Source organism: Chionomys nivalis, chromosome 4 (assembly GCF_950005125.1).
Source record: "Chionomys nivalis chromosome 4, mChiNiv1.1, whole genome shotgun sequence".
In the NCBI taxonomy this organism is placed as follows: Eukaryota; Metazoa; Chordata; class Mammalia; order Rodentia; family Cricetidae; genus Chionomys; species Chionomys nivalis.
The window spans coordinates 61,250,959-61,270,591 of NC_080089.1; the positions used below are offsets into that span (position 1 = coordinate 61,250,959).

General features: G+C 39.0%; 1 protein-coding gene and 1 pseudogene across 2 annotated transcripts in view; both read right to left on the reverse strand.

Annotated features, from left to right (window-relative positions):
• Positions 1 to 19,633, reverse strand: part of Glce (glucuronic acid epimerase) — a 68,617-nt gene that overhangs the window by 25,668 nt on the left and 23,316 nt on the right. For both annotated transcript variants that reach the window (XM_057767682.1, XM_057767683.1), the window contains exon 2: positions 10,073 to 10,163. The gene's annotated coding sequence lies outside the window, so the exon portion shown is untranslated. The remainder of the gene's footprint in view (positions 1 to 10,072; positions 10,164 to 19,633) is intronic.
• LOC130873121 (transformer-2 protein homolog alpha-like) lies at positions 6,287 to 7,173 on the reverse strand (annotated as a pseudogene).

Here is a 19,633-nt window from a genome sequence, read left to right on the forward strand (position 1 = left end):
AATAAGAAAGTTCCTTCAAGACAGAAGTTTAATTATTACTCAGACTTGGAACGTAGTTAAGTGGCAGAGTTCTTGCCTAGAACGCCTTGAGGCCCTGGGTCTAACTCCCAGCATTGAAAAGCAAATTATTACTCACATTTGGTAAATTTTAGATTTCAAAGGCTAGTAGATATTCAGAAATCATCAACTGCAATGCAGCTAAAGCTTTCATAGAGTCCAAGAGTAACATGGGTTATGTGGTCTGTGATAAACATTCATAATAGAGGCTGTACTTCTTTCTTGAAGACAAAATTTTTATCTCTACAAAGATAAAATTTTAAAAGAAATCTAACAGCTAATAGTGCATACTGAATGTGAAGACAAGATACCCAGTTCTTTTTTCTTTTCTTTCTTTCTTTTTTTCTTTTTCTTTTTTTTTTTTTTTTTTTTTTGAGACAGGGTTTCTCTGTAACTTTGGAGTCTGTCCTAGAACTAGCTCTTGTAGACCAAGCTGGCCTTGAACTCACAGAGATCCACCTGCCTCTGCCTCCTGAGTTCTGGGATTAAAGGTGTGTGCTACCACTGCCTGGCTAGGGACACTCATTTTCTACCCCAATTTATTTTCAAAATATTTACTTTTCTGGTTATATATGGACAATTCAAAAAGTGATGTTATTCACTAGTCAAATTCTTCCACCAAACATGGTAATATTTGGCCATTATTTGAACTATTTTTTCTGTCTCCCTATCTCCATCTATAATTTGCTATCCTTTCTTATTTTGTTGGGTAACATCTTGTAGAGTGATGTTGTGTTCTTTTCTTTCTTTGAATATTTCTCTTGGTGTTTCATTTAAAAAAACTTTAATTAACATTTATTTAGAGTGTATGTGTTGGCGCATATTGCCATGACACACATGTAGAGGTCAGAGGACAATTTCAGTTCTCTCCTTCTACCACATAGATTCCAGACACCGAGCCTGGGCAGCCAGTACTCTTGGTAGTCCATCTGGATACATGCACTGCCACGTCTTCAGGGTTTAGCTTTTTTTCCCCTGAAATATGTAACATGCTGCTGATTCCATTGCAGATATTGTTCTTCTACAGTTCTATTTGGGTCTCTATTGTAAGCAGCTTCCATTTTCCTTGGCATGTTTGTGTTTTCCTCTGTTCTCTTGAACATAAGGAGTACATATGTAATAGCTGCCTTAATATCTGTATCTGATAATTCCATCATTTGTTGCCTCTCTCTTTTTACTTGTTGGTTTGTGTCATAGTTAAGGATCATATTTTTCTGCCTTAGAGATGTGAAAAGTAGTATATTTTCCCAAATTAGCTATGAATATACCTATCTTGTATGTTTAACTACAGTGAAGTATTCAATGATATATTGCATTTTTAAAAAGCAGGTACTAGTCATAGTAAACATGAATAAATATGTCTTCACTGTGTTTTACCCTCTTAAGTATACAGCATAGTATTCATTATGTATAAGCATGATGATGCATTAAGCCTTTTATTCCTGAATAACTGAGACTTTACATTTATAAGACACTTAAACTTCCCGTTTCTCTCTGCAACATAGCCCCTGCCAACTACTGCTTTACTTTTGTTGAATCTGACCATTTTAACCAGCCTCGAACACAGTGCCCTTTTGTGGTGGAAGGGCAAAGCATATATCTAGCTTTTTTAAAATAAGGTCCCAAATTCATTACAAGAGGGTTCTGACACTGACAATAAATGACCTCTTAAGGTTCTCACATTGGAAATATAGCCATTAATGCTGCATATTGAGCATAGTCTTAGGGTTTCTATTGCTGTGAAGAAAATGTGAAGAGACACCATGACCACTGAAACTTTTTCTTCAAAATAAATTTATTTTACATCCAGTTTCCTTTCTTTCCTCTCCTCTCAGTCCCCCATCCCCCATTTCTCACTCCCCAATCTACTCCTCCTCCATTTGTTTAGGAAAGGTCTCCCATGAATATCAACAAAACAAAGTAAGTATATCAAGTTGCAATAAGACTAAGCACTTCCCAATGGGCCCATAGGGGTTCACAGAGACTGAGCTGACAACCAGGGAGCCTACACGGGACTGACTTAGGCCCTCTGCATATATGTGACAGTTGTGTAGCTTGGTCCTCTCGTGGGGCTCCCAACAGTGGTAATAGAGGCTGTCTCTGACTCTTTTATTGGTTTTTGGAACCCTACTTCTCATACTGAGTTGCTTTTGACCATGGCAACTCTGACAGAGAAAAAACATTTAGTTGATGGAGTCTTACAGTTTCAGAGGTTTAGTCTATTATCACTATGGAGGAGAGCATGCCAGCTGGGATTATGGCAGCATGCAGGCAGACATGGTGCTGAAGGCAACAGGAAGTGAACTGGAACACAGGGCATGGCTTAAGCATATGAGACCTCAAAGCCCCCCTCCACAGTGACACATTTCCTCCAACAAGGCCACATCTACTCTAACAAAGTCATACTTCCTAGTAGTATCACTCTCTTTGGGGGCATTTTCTTTCAAATCACCACATTCCACCCTGGCCTCCAAACCTTGTACCCATCTCACAATGCAAAAATGTATTCAATCCAACTTCAAAATTCCCCAGTCTGTAACAGTCTCAAACTTACTTAAAAGTCTAAAGTTCAAAGTCTCTTCTGAGATTCAAGCAATCTCTTAATTATAATCTCTGAAAATCAAAATAAAAAAGCAGATCACATACTTCTAATATATAATGGCATAGAATATACAATACTATCCCAAAATGTAGAGAAGAGAGCATACTGAGGAAATATTAGACCAAAGGAAGACCAAAAACCATCTGGGCAAACTCCAAACTCTGTGTCTCCAAGTCTGATGTCAAAACACTCTTCAGATCTCCAACTCCTTTCAGCTTTGTTGACTGCAACACATATCTTTCTGTTGGGCTGGTTCCACTCCGTTAGCAGCTTTCCTCAGCAGGCATTCCATGGCTCTGGCATCTCTTTAACATCTTAGGGTCTCCAAGGCAATCCAGGTTTCAACTTCACAGCTTCATGCAATGGCAGCTCTAGACCTCCATTCAGGAACCCCTGACATATGCCTGGCCTTATTGGGTTTCCTTAGTCACAAAAGAAGGTTCCATAAGGCCTTTCTTGTATCCTTGACTCTAAAGCCAAAACCACATAGCAGAAGCTGCCAAGTTCTGCTGTTTACTGGAACTGGAATATTACTCTTCTGTTCAATTACACCTTCACCAGCTTTCTGTTTCCCATGGTTTCTTTCATTGTCTAAGCTTGGCTATCCTGGAACTTGCTCTGTAGACCAGGCTGGTCTCAAACTCAGAGATCAGCCAGCAGAGATTAAAGGTATGCACCATGACATCTGGCTCTAAGATTTTCTAAGATTTTGTTTTTTCTGTATAACTTATTTTATTTAATATAATGCCCTCAATTTGATCTATTTTATAGCTTTCTTCTTTTTAAACAAAAGGAAAGGATATCCCGCTAAAAGTATTTGGCCACATGTATCCTACCCACTCATCCATCATTGGACACATGACTGTGTTCATGAACAATGCTGCTGTCAACTTGGATTAAAGATATAACTTTGAGACCATGTTTTAGTTGTTTTAGTCTTAGTTCAAGGGGTGTATTGAAGTACACACTTGGTAGGCCACAGGGCCTCTCTTCTTTCCACAGTGGTAGCTGAGCTCTGAGTTCATCCTAGCTGGAGTTTGAGGAATTTCCTGGATGTTTCTATTCATCATTCAGCAAATCTGGAAGATCTGGAGCTATATTTTATTTTCCCCACACAATCTCTGCCCCTTTAAAAGGGAGTGGCACTCTTAGGAGGTGTAGCATTGAAAGAGGAAATGTGTCATTGTAGAGGTGGGCTTGAGGGCTCAAATCACTCCCAGTGTTCAGTTCACTTCCTGTTGCCTTTGGATCAAGATGCAGAATTCTCCAGGACCATGTCTGCCTGCATGCCACTCTACTCCCAGCTACCATGCTCTCTACCATGGCAATAATGGACTAAACCTCTGAAACCAGAAGACTCCATAGTGACCCAAACTAAGACAGAAGTTGGTACCAGGAACTGGCATATTGCTGTGGCAGGCCTAACCATGGTTTTGTTTGGAGGAATTTGGACTTTGGTACTCTGAGTAATGAAAGCAGTGGAATACTTTAAGCACTGCTTAATGAGCCATACTAGTAGGAGCATGGAAGAGAGTGGTGCTGAGAATGATTTGAACTGCTGGGGGCTGACTCAAGAGGTTTCAGAAGAGAATAATATTGATATGTCGCTTAGAGATTGTTCTGGTGATATTTTGGTTAAGAATGTGGCTGTTTTTTGCCCTTTTCCAAAGACTTTGCCTAAGGCTAAAGTAAAGAGTTTTGGATTAATTCTACTGGCAGAGGAAATCTCAAATCAGCTTAGTATTAACTCTGTCATGTGGTTATTATTGGTAACTCTAGTGAAGATTTATAATGAAAAGGAGCAAGCTGAGCATGGTAAATTACAAAATTTAAATTTTGAGAAGAAGGGGAATGCAGTTAAATCCTGTATTCAAAGAGATAAATGTATTAAAAATGGAATAAGGAGTAGAAACTAACTTGTGAAAATGAGTTTTCACAAGAGTTAGAAGCTAAACTCTAATGATTTAATTTACAGAGAAAAAGAGTAAGAACTTAGTGGCATGTTCAAAGTCATACAACTAGTCTGGCTACAGTAACTTCTGAATCCCAAGCCTTTGCTTGCCTTTATAACTTACTACCTGAGCTGATCTACTTATAACACCAGATGGAATAAAAAAATATACTTATAATGTTTTTTATATCACCCACAAGGTCTATAACCTACTTTATCTTAGAATGTTCTAAAAGAATATTAAGTCATTGGATTCTTCCTTTTATTATTTTGGGGTTTTTATTTACCAAATGTGAATTAACATTTATCAAGTTTTACGGAAAAGGTTTATGTTAGTTGATGGCTTTCATACCCCATGAAAGTTTCTCATATAATTTTGCCATACTTGAAATATTTTGTTTATTGAGTTGAGGTCAATATGCTAGAAACAGTTAGCTAATCCTTGATATAGATGAATTTATATTAAATATACTATATATGTCATCAGTAAAACAAAAATGTTAAGAACTAAACTGACAATTCTACATAAAGCCATTAATCTTAAAATTTAGCATTACTATAGAATAAAATATAGTTAATATAAAGATGGTTTAATCACTGTACAAATAGTTTATTGATCTACCATAAAATGAGTTTATTGACAAAGCAGTTTTCTTATAAACAAATCATGCATCAGAAAATACATGTCTGTATTACTATTAGCTGAAATTCATAAAATCAACACATGCTCAGTAACTCTGTGATAGTGCAGTGAAACTCTTACAGAAATGACACTTAGTATAATATTTACAAAAACAATTATATAACTACAGATGCTTTAAATTTCCAAATTTCTTTCTTTAAAAGTTTTAAATTTATTTTCTAAGAACAAAGCAAACACAGATATCACTTACAAACCCATCATAAACCAAATATATCCTTCCAGGCTAGATGTCACATATAGTAAGCTGTTTCAAACCCAGTGAATTAAATTTTTTTTTAAAATTTATTTATTTATTATGTATACAGTGTTCTGTCTGCATGTATGTCTGCAGGCCAGAAGGGCACCAGATCTCATTACAGATGGTTGTGAGCCACCATGCGGTTGCTGGGAATTGAACTCAGGACCTCTGGAAGGGCAGTCAGTGCTCTCAACCTCTGAGCCATCTCTCCAGCCCCAAACCCAGTGAATTATTTTACAAGTTGAAAATTATAAAAAGTTTATTTTTAATAAATTACCCAGAATGAGTTTTTTCCAAATCCTTATTTTTCCCCTTCATATTTTAGTGTCTAAAACAGGTATTTCTTTCTTTTTTTTTTTTAACACTGGGCTCCTTTTTTACTTAGATGTTGAACAACTTAAATGACAATTACACCATTAAGAGAGTAACAAAGGATGTAAAACGGAAACACAATTGGCCACAGATTAAATAACCAGGGTTTTTTTTTTCCAGCTTTATTTATTTATTTATTTATTTATTAAAGATTTCTGCCTCCTCCCCACCACCACCTCCCATTTCCCTCCCCCAATCAAGTCCCCCTCCCTCGTCAGCCCTAAGAGCAATCAGGGTTCCCTGCCCTGTGGGAAGTCCAAAGACCATCCACTTCCATCCCGGTCTAGTAGGAGGAGTATTTTGTTTTGAGGACTAGGAAGCATTAGAAACTTGAAAATCCAGAATCATAAAGAATTAGGAGGGAAAGAGTCCTTAGCCACAACCACTCCATTATCATTATCAATAGCATCTTGGGCTATAGGAACGAGATCTATACCGACTGTAATAAGGAGAAGGCGACCTTCTTCTGTACCTGTAATCGTAATCTTCGTATCTGTCATAGCCTCGATCATATCCTCTATCATAGTAAGAATCTCGTCGTCTACCACCGCCGCCGCCTCCGCCACCTCCTCCACCACCTCCACCACCACTATGAGTTGGTCTGCCCATGTAAATGCCTGGTGTAGGTATGTGAGCTCTCTTGGTTATAGAATAATCCACACGAATTCTTCTACCATCCAGCTCCATTCCATTTGCTCTTTACATAGCCTCCTTAGAGTCATCTATCCTCTCAAAATACACAAAAGCAAATCCACGTGACCTGCCAGTTTGCTGATCATAAACTACATTGACACCACTCAACGGTCCATATTGAGAAAATACTTCACAAAGATCTCTTTCTGTTGTGTACAAACTGAGACCAAACACTCCCAGGCAAGTATTGGGATCTGGATTCGCCTTGCTGCCTGTATGTCTTCTGCGATTAGACACTGGAGAATGACTCCGGCTTCTTCGTCGACGATACTCTGGTGTATAGGATCTACTTTGAGATCGTCTCCTATGAGAGTGGGACCTGGACCGACTTTAGCGTCTATGAGAATGTCTCCTTGACCTTGACCTGGATTTTGATCTTGATCGAGAATGGGATTCAGAATGTTTGGAAACCCGTGATGGACTATGAGATCCTGACCTGCTCTCGATTTTACACGAGCAGGAGTTCCCCTTGGAGATTTTGACTGAGAGCGAGACTCTCTGCCCTCGAAGTTGTTCTCCTCTACATCACTCATGTCGGCCAGGAGCTCCCGAGAACTAGACAAGAGACAAGTCTCGGCTCGAGGGCCGACGGCCTAGTGACCCTAGTGACAATCTGGACTGTGGGGAGGAGGAAGGCGACGGCAACAACGGCCGGGGCGCTCCACTCCCACTAGCTCGCACGCACGGGCCAGGTATTTCTTTAATAGAGGTTGGGAATTCTAATTTACATGCTAGGGTTTTTGTTTGTTTGTTTGTTTGTTTTCGACACAGGGTTTCTCTGTTTAGCTTTAGAGCCTGTCCTGGAACTCACTTTATAGACCAGGCTATCCGCGAACTCACTGAGATCTGCCTGCCTTGCCTCCTGAGTGCTGGACCAGGTTGGCCTTGAACTCAAAAGACCCACCTGTCTCTGCTGAGTGCCAGGATTAAAGGCATGAGTGCCACCACCACCTGGCTACATGCTAGATTTTAAAGTATACTTTTCTTTTACCCCTTTAGAAATTGTTGGGAAACAAAACACACATCTTACAGACTTTCTCAACTCCATTTTTAATTTCTTCCTCTAATGTTTCTAAACATTCATAACTTTAGGAATCAGATTATATTAGATCTAGTGCCCAAGAACAGCAAAATCTGTGTGCTCAGGCCCCTTTTATAACTAGATCAGTACTTTCATGGAACTCTATAAACTTCCCATAGACTGAATCGCCTCCAGATTACTCCATAAACCTCCACAGACTGTGAATCGCCTCCAGATTACTCCATAAACCTCCCATAGACTGTAAATCGCCTCCAGATTACTCCATAAATCTCCACAGAGTGAATCACCTCCAGATTATGTATATAAACCTTCCACAGACTGTGAATCACCTCCAGATTACTCCATAATAATCCTCCACAGACTGTGAATCACCTCTAGATTACTCACACTCCACCTGTTCCAATATGAATGCTCTGTCAGTAGTTGTTATACTGTACTGTTTAGGAAATTACCACAGGAAATGAAGTTTACATAATTCTTCTTGCAAACATCTTTGAGTTGATATTGGTCAAATCCACCAATACGGAACTTGCTGAGATAGGGCCAACCAGGTTAAGTGGTTGACTTCATACTTTAGAGGGAAATGTAATTCCTATTTTAACCACTAGATGGTTTTGTTATATAGCCCAAGCTAGCCTTGAACTCTCAATCCTTCTGCCTTAGTCTCTCAAGTAACCTACAATACACTACCATAGCTGGGTCACTAATGTACTTTTATATTAGGATTATTTTCATTTAAAACTTCACATGCTATAAATTACTGTGGTAGTCTGAATAAAAAAGGCCCACAGGGAGTGGCACTATTAGGAGTGGCCTTGTTGAAGTGAATGTGGAGCTGTGAATGAAGTGTGTCATTGGGGGTGAGCTTTGAAGTCTCATTTGCTCAAGCCTGGTCAGTGTGTCTCAGTTTCTCATCCTGTTGCCGGCCTATTTGGATATAGAACTCTCAGCTACCTCTCCATCACCATGTCTGCCTGTATGCCAGTCTGCTTCCTGCCATGATGATACTGGACTAAACCTCTGACTGTGAGCCAGCCCCAATTAAATGTTTTCCTTATAAGAGTTGCCATGGTCATGCTGTCTCTTAAGAGCAATAGAAATCCTAATGAGATACTTACCTTATTAGGGCAGTGATTAAAAACAATCCTCATTCTCTCAAAGTCTTGCTAGTTCTGTTTAAACTTACTAGGTAAACCAAATATAATTAGTATGAATCTCTTTTTAAGAGCAAGAACAAAATCAGTATTATATAAACTTTTTGTTTTGAAAACAAAAACCATTACTTAGAAACAAATAAGTATTAGGCATGCAACTACTCATGGCATTAAGTCTGGTTTTTAAAAACCAATTATTTCAGATAATTAGCATTTCTTTTTATTTTTAATTTATTTTTTATTCATTTGGTTTTGTTGATATTGTTGAGACAAGAGTTTCACTGTGTAGCCCTGGATGTCTTGGAATTCAATCTGTAGACCAGACTGGCCTCAAACTCAGAGATCCGCCTGCTTCTGCCTCCTGAGTGCGGGAAATAAGGGTGTGCGCCATCATGCCTAGCTAGAAAAGTAGTATTTATAAGGACTTTCTTTTTTTTTTTTTTTTTTTGGTTTTTCGAGACAGGGTTTCTCTGTAGCTTTGGAGCCTGTCCTGGAACTCCCTTTGTAGACCAGGCTGGCCTCGAACTCACAGAGATCCGCCTGCCTCTGCCTCCCAAGTGCTGGGATTAAAGGCATGCGCCACCACCGCCCGGCTATAAGGACTTTCATTTCAAGATATTGAGCTTGGTACAGTTACTTAGACACTTAGATACATGTTTAAATCCAAAGTAATGAACTTGGCACTAAAGTGCTAAGGTAGTCACAGACAGTAACTAATGAGTAGATATAGTAATGTTTCAATAAAACACTACTAAAACAAATGGCCAGGCTGTGGGCCAATTTGATGACTTCTGTCCTAGCCAAACATTTTTTTTCAATATATTATAACTTCGGTGATCATACCATCATGTTTCCTTTGTATCTGATAGTTGTTACAAGAAACACTAGTCATTTAAATGGTAAAGGACCACCAATGCCCACTTCCTGTTGACAGAATCTCAATGGTACCTCAAACCTGCTAAATAACTGAGGCTAACCTTGAATTTCTGATTTTCCTGCCTCTGTCTCCCTAGCAAGGAGATTACAGGGGTCACCCACCACACCTGATGCAAGCAGCATAAGGGATAGAACTCAGCATTTTGTGCATGCTAAGCAAGCACTCTATTAACAGCTATATCTCTAGCCTTGAGAAACCATAAAAATGTTTATTCGGTACAAATCTCTAGTTAAAGTCAGAAATAAAAATGTGTTAATAAAACAAACATTAAATATGTTTGAAAATATATAAGGATAGAATTATATTTTATTAAATAATCTTACCTTAATCAAATGAAAGAATCAAAATTCTAATACATTTCTGGCTTCAATTCAAAAAATATTTGAATCAAAACTTCAGATTCTTGTTAAATTCCTAGAAGAGATGAAAAACCTTTCAGCAAGGTTTGGTTGCAGATAAAATGTAGCAATTATAGCACTCCAACTGTCCCACCAACTCAATGTAGCTCTAAGATCTGGCTAAAATGCCTACAGTAGATTACATGGGACCCTGAAAAGTACATGGCAACAGGCAGGTCCTGTAAGAGGACCAGAATACAAAGCTCCATTTTATAATGGCCATCATTTTGTTTTCTTCTGCCATCATCCAGTCTGAAGTGTATACAGCCTAAAGAAAAGTTTCATGTCCCAACTGTCAGTAAAGAGGGAAATCTTAACATTCACAAAAAAGTGTAGAAATCACACACACACACCCTCACACATAACCTCTCTTCTCTATTCTCAGCTCAGTCATTTATGGGCACAGTGGCAATGAGGATCATGAGCCTAAACCTAAAACTCAGAGGCATAGGAACCTTGTTTGCTTTCTGGTCAAAGGAGCTGCAGTTCCAAGAGGATACGGAGATACCCTAGTGTGTGTGTGTGTGTGTGTGTTTCTGCCCCTCCCCCCTTCTATATCCTCCTACTGCTTAGTCCTGAAGATGAGCACAGTTTCCAGGAGTGCAACTTAACAAATAAAGCTTCACATTTATGTCAGAGACTGGAAAAGGGTAGTTCAGAGATCACTGGAGAGCACAAAGAGATTAGCACTGCAGCAAAATACCATACACATACCATAACATACATATGATGGGATTACAGACTGACAACCTACCATATGCTGAAAATACTCTAAAAGATGCACTTAGCACACCTAACCTACTGAATATCACAGCCTATTCTATATGCACTCAGGACACCCAGGCCACAACTAGGTGCAACCTTTTAATTCAAAGCCTGTTTTAAAATAAAGTGTTGAGTATCTTGTGAAATTAATACAGACAATGAAAGTGTACAGAAAGTGAAAGCCCAGAAGATGTGAATGGCTTGCTTTATGCTGTGACAAAGTTGAGAAGATCCTAGGTCTAACCATCACAAACTGAGGACTGGGTTGGACAATAACTACACATAACAATATAAATATCACACACACACACACACACACACACACAAATCTTCCTTGTAGGATTCCTAGTAATACTCATCAATTTGCTCTGCTTATAACATGAAACTTCAGTGCCCCAGTCCGAGTATGGGCTGAATTCAGCAACTCATTTCCAAAGGTTCTCAGAATACAGAAAGACAAAGTACTTCGTTACAGAGAAACTAAGCAAACACTGCCTTCTGCAAGTAGTACTGTTGTCATGTACTCCCTGAAAAAGGGTGAAAGAACACTTGGCTTCTGTGTTGGTATTTTCTAAAACCCAGTTTAATCATGAGGAAAGTACCAAAGCACGTAAGATTTATTCTATAGAACACCCAGCTAGTACTCAGAACAATCAAGGTCATGTAAGACAGACAGGAAACTGTCACAGACTGACTATAGGAGACATTCCACAAGAGTCATGTTGAATCCTGGACTATGAGGAAACTAGTAAGGAATGAGTTTGAAACCCAAAGTTGCCAACTTGACTATATCTGGAATTAACTAAAGCCCAATCAGCTGGGCACACCTGTGAGGGATTTATTTTGATTGGATCATTTGAAGCTCAAAAGACCCACCCTACATCTGGACCATATTTTCTGGTGGCAGCTTAAGAAAAGACATGGAAGAAGGAAACTTCTGCTTTTTGCCTGCTTGCCCTCACTCTCCCTGGAAAATCCACTCTTTATCTGGTATTACAGTCTACTTCTCCAGGATTCCATTATCGAAGACCAGCTGAGATATTCAGCTTCCTAGGCCAAACTACTATTGGATTCTTGGACTTTCCACCAAGAGATAACCATTGTTGGACTAGCAGGAACAGTCTTTTGTGTGTGGGGTGTGTGTGTATGTGTATTCATTCTATCAGTTCTGTTTCTCTGGGAAACCCTGACTAATTTAGCAAATATTAAGGCAATAAAGTTAGCTTTATGCCGCTAATAAAACTTAGCCCAGAATACCTGTAATTCCAGTTACCTGTGAGGCAGAGGCAGAAAGATCACAACTTTCAAGCCAGACAGGATTATATAGCGAAATCCTATCTCAAAGACAAAACAACACCCCACCCTGCTCCCATCAAATAAACCCCAAAAGCTCTTTTTAAACAATACTGACTTATGGGCTAGGGATATGACTCAATGTGTAAGTGCTTCTATGTAGGTGTGTAAGGATCCCTAGCATTCATGAAAAAACCTGGTGAGAGTGCTAGGTTGGGGGGCAGGGATAGGAGGACCCTGGGGATTTACTAACAGTCTATATAAAATGGTGAACTCTGGGGACAGTGAGAGATTTGCTTTAAAAGGAAGGTAGAGAGCAACAGAAAAAGACACCCAATACAGACCCCTGGCCTCCTCCTGCAGGTGCTCTGGTGTACATGTACCACCCCCACCCACCCCTACCCCCATGTGCACTCCTAACTTACAATCAGTAGAAAATGGGGGAGTATTTACTACAGAGACCGTTCTGAAAAAGAAAAACAATACTGTGTTTCCCTTTTTATTATCAGGAAAAATAAAAGTTTATTATCAGGGAAAGTAAGATATTTGAGTAATTAGGGTGAGGGAAAGCAAGCCAGTTAAGTAGGAAAGGGATTTCACAAATGATTCCACTCTTTTCTTACATCCACTACAAAAGCAGAACTATAAGCTTACAATAATGATTATTATATTACTCATATGTGGTCATAAAACATCAGTCTGTGCATTTTAATAATGAAATAAAATTAAATACATATGCCCTATGTCACTAACACCATCATATTTAATCTTTTGATTACTGTTAATCCTTATTTTTAAAAAATAATATTTGGCCAACTATTTCTATTTAAGACAAACTCAGTTCTCTACCATACTACTAGCATCAGCAACAATTTCACATAGCTATCCTTCTCTCATCTAGACTTGCACTAATTACAAATGCATAACAAAAGGTCTGTAACGAACAGCTTTCAACCCAAGGCCTTCTGTTCTAACATTACATTCAATTAGAAATGAATGGTATACTTCAAGTATTTAGGTTTGCTCCAGAAACACACTGTGGGAGAAATAATTTACGACGGTTACTGAATCCTTTCTAACAAAGGTTATCTGGCCTTGGTATCTGTAAAAATTCAAGGTCAGTTTAGCTTCAACATCCATTCGAACAGCTACTACTATAAAGTCATGTGTTTACTGTCTCACATAATCTCCTAGATATTCCATTTACTTTTTTAAAAGACTAATTTATAACTAAATCAGACTTCCAAAACCACAAGACACCTGCCAACAGCTTCTGCCAGGGTTGGTACATCTTGACTGTCTCTTTGTGGCCCTGAATGTGTTTATGAAATACCTATATTTTAATGTTCAGAACCACCAAGATTTCTTTCCCTTGTCAAAAGAATCAAGAAAACCTCAATCATTATTTCTTCTTCTTTTGTTGTTGCTGTGTAGGACCCATGACACCAAACTCTTTGTCTTTAGTACTTACAGCAATGCCAGCATATAACAACCATTTGAATACTTGTTTTATTTACTCAATTAACAAATATTTAATAAGATAAATAAAACAAGACAAAGTCCCGTGATCATGGAAATTACTGTGAGTAAATACAGTTGGCCTTTTGAAGAGGCAATGGGAAAGGTCAACACGCAGCTGCTTAGTGCAGGCTGTGACCTCATCTGAGGTTGCATAACTCAAATGGAGGTCACAAAAATTTGGCAACAGTAAAAGGTTCCATGTGCAACAACTAAAGCTTGATTAAAAAACAAACAAACAACAAGCACAGCTTCTGGCAGTAATTTCCTGTGATGCATCACAGACTTCACTGCAACCACGGTTCTGAAAACATAACTCACATTGTGCATATGCCTTCATGTCATGCGATGCCAACGCACACTGCCTCAAACACCTAAGCTCAGATTCTAGACCATGAATTACAATGTTTTAAATGTATATAAAAACTTTTCTGCTCTTACAGAAGCATAACAGAAATCAATGAATTTTAATATTTTCCTATCATTTCTCAGCATTTAAACATCAAATTAGGATATTATTATGTTGCATTAAGCTCAAATATTTTATTTGAAAGTTGTTTGGTCGGGCAGTGATGGCACATGCCTTTAATCCCAGCACCTGGGAGGCAGAGGCAGGTGGATCTCTATGAGTTCAAGACCAGTCTGGTCTACAAAAAGAGTTTCAGGACAGCCAAGGATATTACACAGAGAAACCAAGTCTCAGAAAAATAAAAAATAAAAAAGTAAGTGAAGATGCTCTACGCCCTGCATTGCCAAATATTTAGGCAAGATTTAATTCTTATAGAAAAAATATACCCATATCAGTAGTATGTAAATTTACATTTATCTTTAATGAGTGGCAAAATTATTGTAAACCAAAGAATTGTTTTTAAATAAATATATGATTATTATTAAATGTTTGATTTATACACATTTTAAATACCTATATACTAGGGGGAGGGTGTCACATGAAATCCTTGGGCAAGAAGAGGTCACAAGTGGAAAAAGTTTAAGCAGCTCTGATAGACAATGAGCTGAGGTTACCAGATAATTGCTTTTTACTGTAAGACTTTTTAAGGAATCTAAACTGGGGAGACTAAATGGCAGTATTCAAAAACAACTGACCTCGGTCATTATCATTGTTACTTACCACATATTCTACTTTCCTTCAAGTTCCATTTAATAAATAAGGTTTACACATGAATTAAATCAAACAGGATATTATAGTTTTTTAGCTACCAAGGTGCTAAAAAAGTAGTTCCTAGAAAACAATTTATGAGCACCTTTCAAAGATTATAATACATTAATATCAAAATGAAAGCAGCTTCACCCAAGTTAATAGCCTAACAGTAACACAACAAAGGTCAACAGCTGTGAAAATAAATTCAGTGAGTCTTCAACCCACTATTTCTGAAGTCTCTCTTTCAGAAATGAAGCACTGTATCTACTTCAGCTACTCAGAGTAAGACTGTTCAGAATTTATCACAGGGCTGGAGAGATACCTCAGGCCATAAAGCGCTTGCTTTAACTGAATTCATGTGAAAGAAAATGGGGCCTGCTGACATATGCTTGTAATAGCTGCACTAGGGAGACAGACAGGTGGATTTCTGAGGCTCATCTTCTTGGTGAGTTCCAAGTAAGAAACTGTCTCAAACAACAAAGTGGATGGATCCTAGATAACGACACAAGAGGCTGACCTCTGGGCTCCACATGCACATACACATATGTACATGCAATTGTACATGTATGTATACACCCCAAATTGTATCCATTAATAATGTTAAATTGCAAAAGAATCTAGAAGGGGTTTAAGACAAAGAGCTTAGTATATACCAAAGTTAAGAAGGAGCCCTAAAGGCTCTATGTGACATTTATACATTTATGTATTGTAGAGCAAACTTGTTTTTTATTTAGCCACTTCCTAACTGCTCTGTTAAAAAAAAAAAAATCTGTGATGGCTACATTTAAAATTAATGCCTGGGTAGATCATCTATAAATCTCATATATCTATACTCACTCCAATCCATTGCTAAAGTTCCCCACTACTGCTTTGGGACCACTGAGAAAACTCAAGAGTAACTGCCCTTCCAAGTCTTATAACAACTAATGAGAATCCTGCAATTTCCTCAGAAGAGGAAAATAGAGGTTCCCTGAGAGCACAGTGGGGAACTAACGTGTGATGGAGACAGAAGCTTTAAGAGCAGCAAACACATAGTAAACCTATCCCATCATTTTAAAAGCAGGGCTATCTAAAGAAAAGTCATACTGAGAAGCTGCTTCTTCTCCGCCCTCCCCCTCCTCCCTTCTTCTCTTTAAGACCAGATCTCACTGTGTAGCCCTGGCTGGCCTGGAATTTGCTTTGTAGGCCAGACTGGCCAGAAATTCAGAGATCCCATGTCCAGTGCTGGGATTAAAGGCATGCACCATCACACCCATCCTGAGATTTTAATCTGCTTCTGAGTTAGCCATTCTTCACAACTGCATACTATCCCAAAGCCACTGCTGATTTTATAAAAAAGTGAATAACTGCTTGCTAGCTGTTGAACTATCTGTAGAGTTACCGTGTGTGTGCGCATGTGCACACATGTGTGAACTCTATGTAGATCAGGCTAACCTTGAACTCAGGTCTGCCTACCTCACCCACCAAGTTCTGCTATAAAAGGAGTGCCACCACATAGGCTAGACTGCTACTCAACTCTTAGGTCACACTCCTATATCTGTCCTTTAGTATGGAAAAAAAAATCCAAACCAAAACCAAAGCCAACCCTGTATTTAAAAGAGCAAAATGGCAGGGCAAACTGGAACCCCAGAACTCTGGAGACTGGGGCAACCTAGGCCATGGTGAAATCCAGTCTCAAAGGGGAAAAAAGAAGGGAAGGAAGGAATGAGAAAAGGTGTAGGGAGAGATGATGAGAAGGGAAAAAAAAAGCCACAAACCAATCAAAAACTAGGATTTAGTCACAACATCTTGTCTACATCAGGCAAAGAACAGAAGAGCAGCAGAAACATGACGCCAAACTGCAAACGCTTTGCTTCTTGCCACAGAACCAAGAAATGTATTATTAAAGAATCCTGTTTCATATTAGAATCGATTTATGTTCAAAGTTAAAGATTTTTGTTTCTACGTCTTAGACCCTAACCACCTCTTTGCCACTTCGTGTTTACACACTTGCTCTAAAATATTAACAACAACTTCACAAACAGTCTGTTTAACAGTAATTAGAATTTTATCTAGTTAGCACAACAGTAAAGCATGCCATAACACAGATGGCAGAGACTTTCTCCTTTCCTCATCTGTGTCAAAGAACTTCTATTTCATGATTAAGAAATCTGCACAGAAAGAAAAAAAAAAAGAAAAGGCATTTGCACAGGATATTTACAAAATATAAAATACAAAGTAGCAACAGAATCATTTTAGTAGGAAAGTCTGTACAGCAAAATCCTTGGTTATTTCTTAACATAAAGATTTTTCTTAATGACACTGGCCAAACCCAACCAAATACAAGGTTAAAAAATCAGAATGGACAGTCCGCACTATTGGTTTGACTTGGGTCTTTAAACCACAGCAATTCCCTAAAAAGCACAAGTTTCCAAACTCTGTGCAAACTGGGACCATCTCAGCAGCATGTATATATCCTATCTAAGGGAGCCATCTTAGGGTTGGCAAGAGACTTGACTCTTGAGGGGTTCGCAGGTGTCCAGGAATATGTCCCCAGCTGGTACCTTGGGCAACTAAGGAGAGGGAACCTGAAATGACCCTATCCTATACTGATGAATATCTTGCATATCACCTTAGAACCTTCATCTGGCGATGGATCGAGGTAGAGACAGAGTCTCAATTTGGAGCAACGGTCTGAGCTCTTAAGGTCCAAATGAGGAGCAGAAGGAGGGAGAACATGAGCAAAATATCAGGACCACGAGGGATGCACCCACCCACTGTGAGAGTGGAACTGATTTATTGGGAGCCCACCAAGGCCAGCTGGTCTGGGACTGAATAAGCATGGGTTGATTCCGGACTCTCTGAGCATGGCGGTCAATGAAGACTGATGAGAAGCCAAGGACAATGGCACTAGGTTTCGATCCTAATACATGAACTGGCTTTGTGGGAGCTTAGCCTGTTTGGACGCTCACCTTTCTGGACGTAGATAGAAGGACCTTGGTCTTCCTGCAGGGCAGGGAATTTGGACTGCTCTTCAGTATCGAGAGGGAGGGGGAATGGAGTGGGGGGAGGAGAAGAGGAGTGGGGATAGGGGGAGGGAAGTGGGGGGAGGGCAATATTTGGGAGGAGGGGAGGGAAATGGGAAATGGGGAGCAGGCGGAAATTTTAATTAAAAAAGAATAAAAATAAATAAATAAGTAAAAAAAAAAAAATCTTAATGTGCAAATCACACCCCAAACTCAGGTCTGAATATGAGACAGGGGTGAGTATTCTTAAAATTCCTGAGTAGGCACACAGGCTCATTCATAGCAATTTATATTATCAGGAGGCTTGGCAACTGGCACTGCCACCAATGAGCTTAGGTACATCTCTATGCAGTTATTTCCTCATCTGGAAAGCGATTTCTAATATCTAGCATGCTCTGAGTCTAGGATGATATTCTTTAGTTCTCCTACAAAGACTGAACTGGTTTCAACATATAAACTATGCCAAGGGAATGGACAACAGTAACAAGAAACAGTTGGAATCCATGGTCTTTTAAGAGTTTAGTTTTACAAGAAATGATTGTTTTATTTTTTTTTATTTTTTTATTTTATTTTATTTTATTTCTTTGGTTTTTCGAGACTGGGTTTCTCTGTGGTTTTGGAGCCTATCCTGGAACTAGCTCTGTAGACCAGGCTGGTCTCGAACTCACAGAGATCCGCCTGCCTCTGCCTCCCGAGTGCTGGGATTAAAGGCGTGCGCCACCATCGCCCGGCCGAAATGATTGTTTTATAGTATCTATCAAGTTCAGCTATACTTCAACTGCAGAGATTTTTATATATCCACCTCTTTCCAAGCTATAAAATATATCTATGTTGGAAATGTATGAAAACTTGAATTATCTTAAAATATAACAATCTTTTGAATTTCTATTAAAAATATACATATTTTCTGATTTTTTTTAAAAAACAACTTTCCTACTTTTGTTGAGCTCTTACAGATATAATTTTAGCCGGGGGGTGGTGGCGCACGCCTTTAATCCCAGCACTTGGGAGGCAGAGGCAGGCGGATCTCTGTGAGTTCGAGACCAGCCTGGTCTACAAGAGCTAGTTCCAGGACAGGCTCCAAAACCACAGAGAAACCCTGTCTCGAAAAACCAAAAAAAATATAATTTTAACTTCTTTTCTTGATAGCAGTGGTCTGATTGCTTTCACACAGGATCTTGCTATGTATCTCAGGTTAGCCTCCAACTCAACACCCTCCTGACTCAGCCTCCACAATGTTAGAATTATAGGCATGTGTTACTGGGCATAGCGTGACTTTAACACTCAATTAACATTCACTCATTTCATAAAAGGTAATCACGAGAAAAATAGGAACATGGGTACAAAGCATGTTATCTAATAGTCCTAAACGAAATTGTTATCCTCAGCCAGTTCTCTTACAAATGAATGCTACCAGTTATGAAGATGCTTGAAAAACAGGTTAATGCATGCAACCAGATGAGCATCTTACAGTACCAGTATCTGAGAACTGGGTGGCAAACTTTGAAGATGTCCCTCATGATCCTGGCTCCCCGGTATTCACATATTTATGTAATCTCTTCTTTCTCTAAGAGTAGGATGGACCTAGTAACCTGCTGACAAAAAATAACGATGGAAGTGACAGGACACCACTTCCATGACAAGGTTATTAAAGTCTGATGTTCCTACTACCGTGCTCTATGCTGGGACTCTTTCTTGCCTTCTTGCTTGCTCTGACAAAGTCAGCTATCATGCTGTGAGATGCTT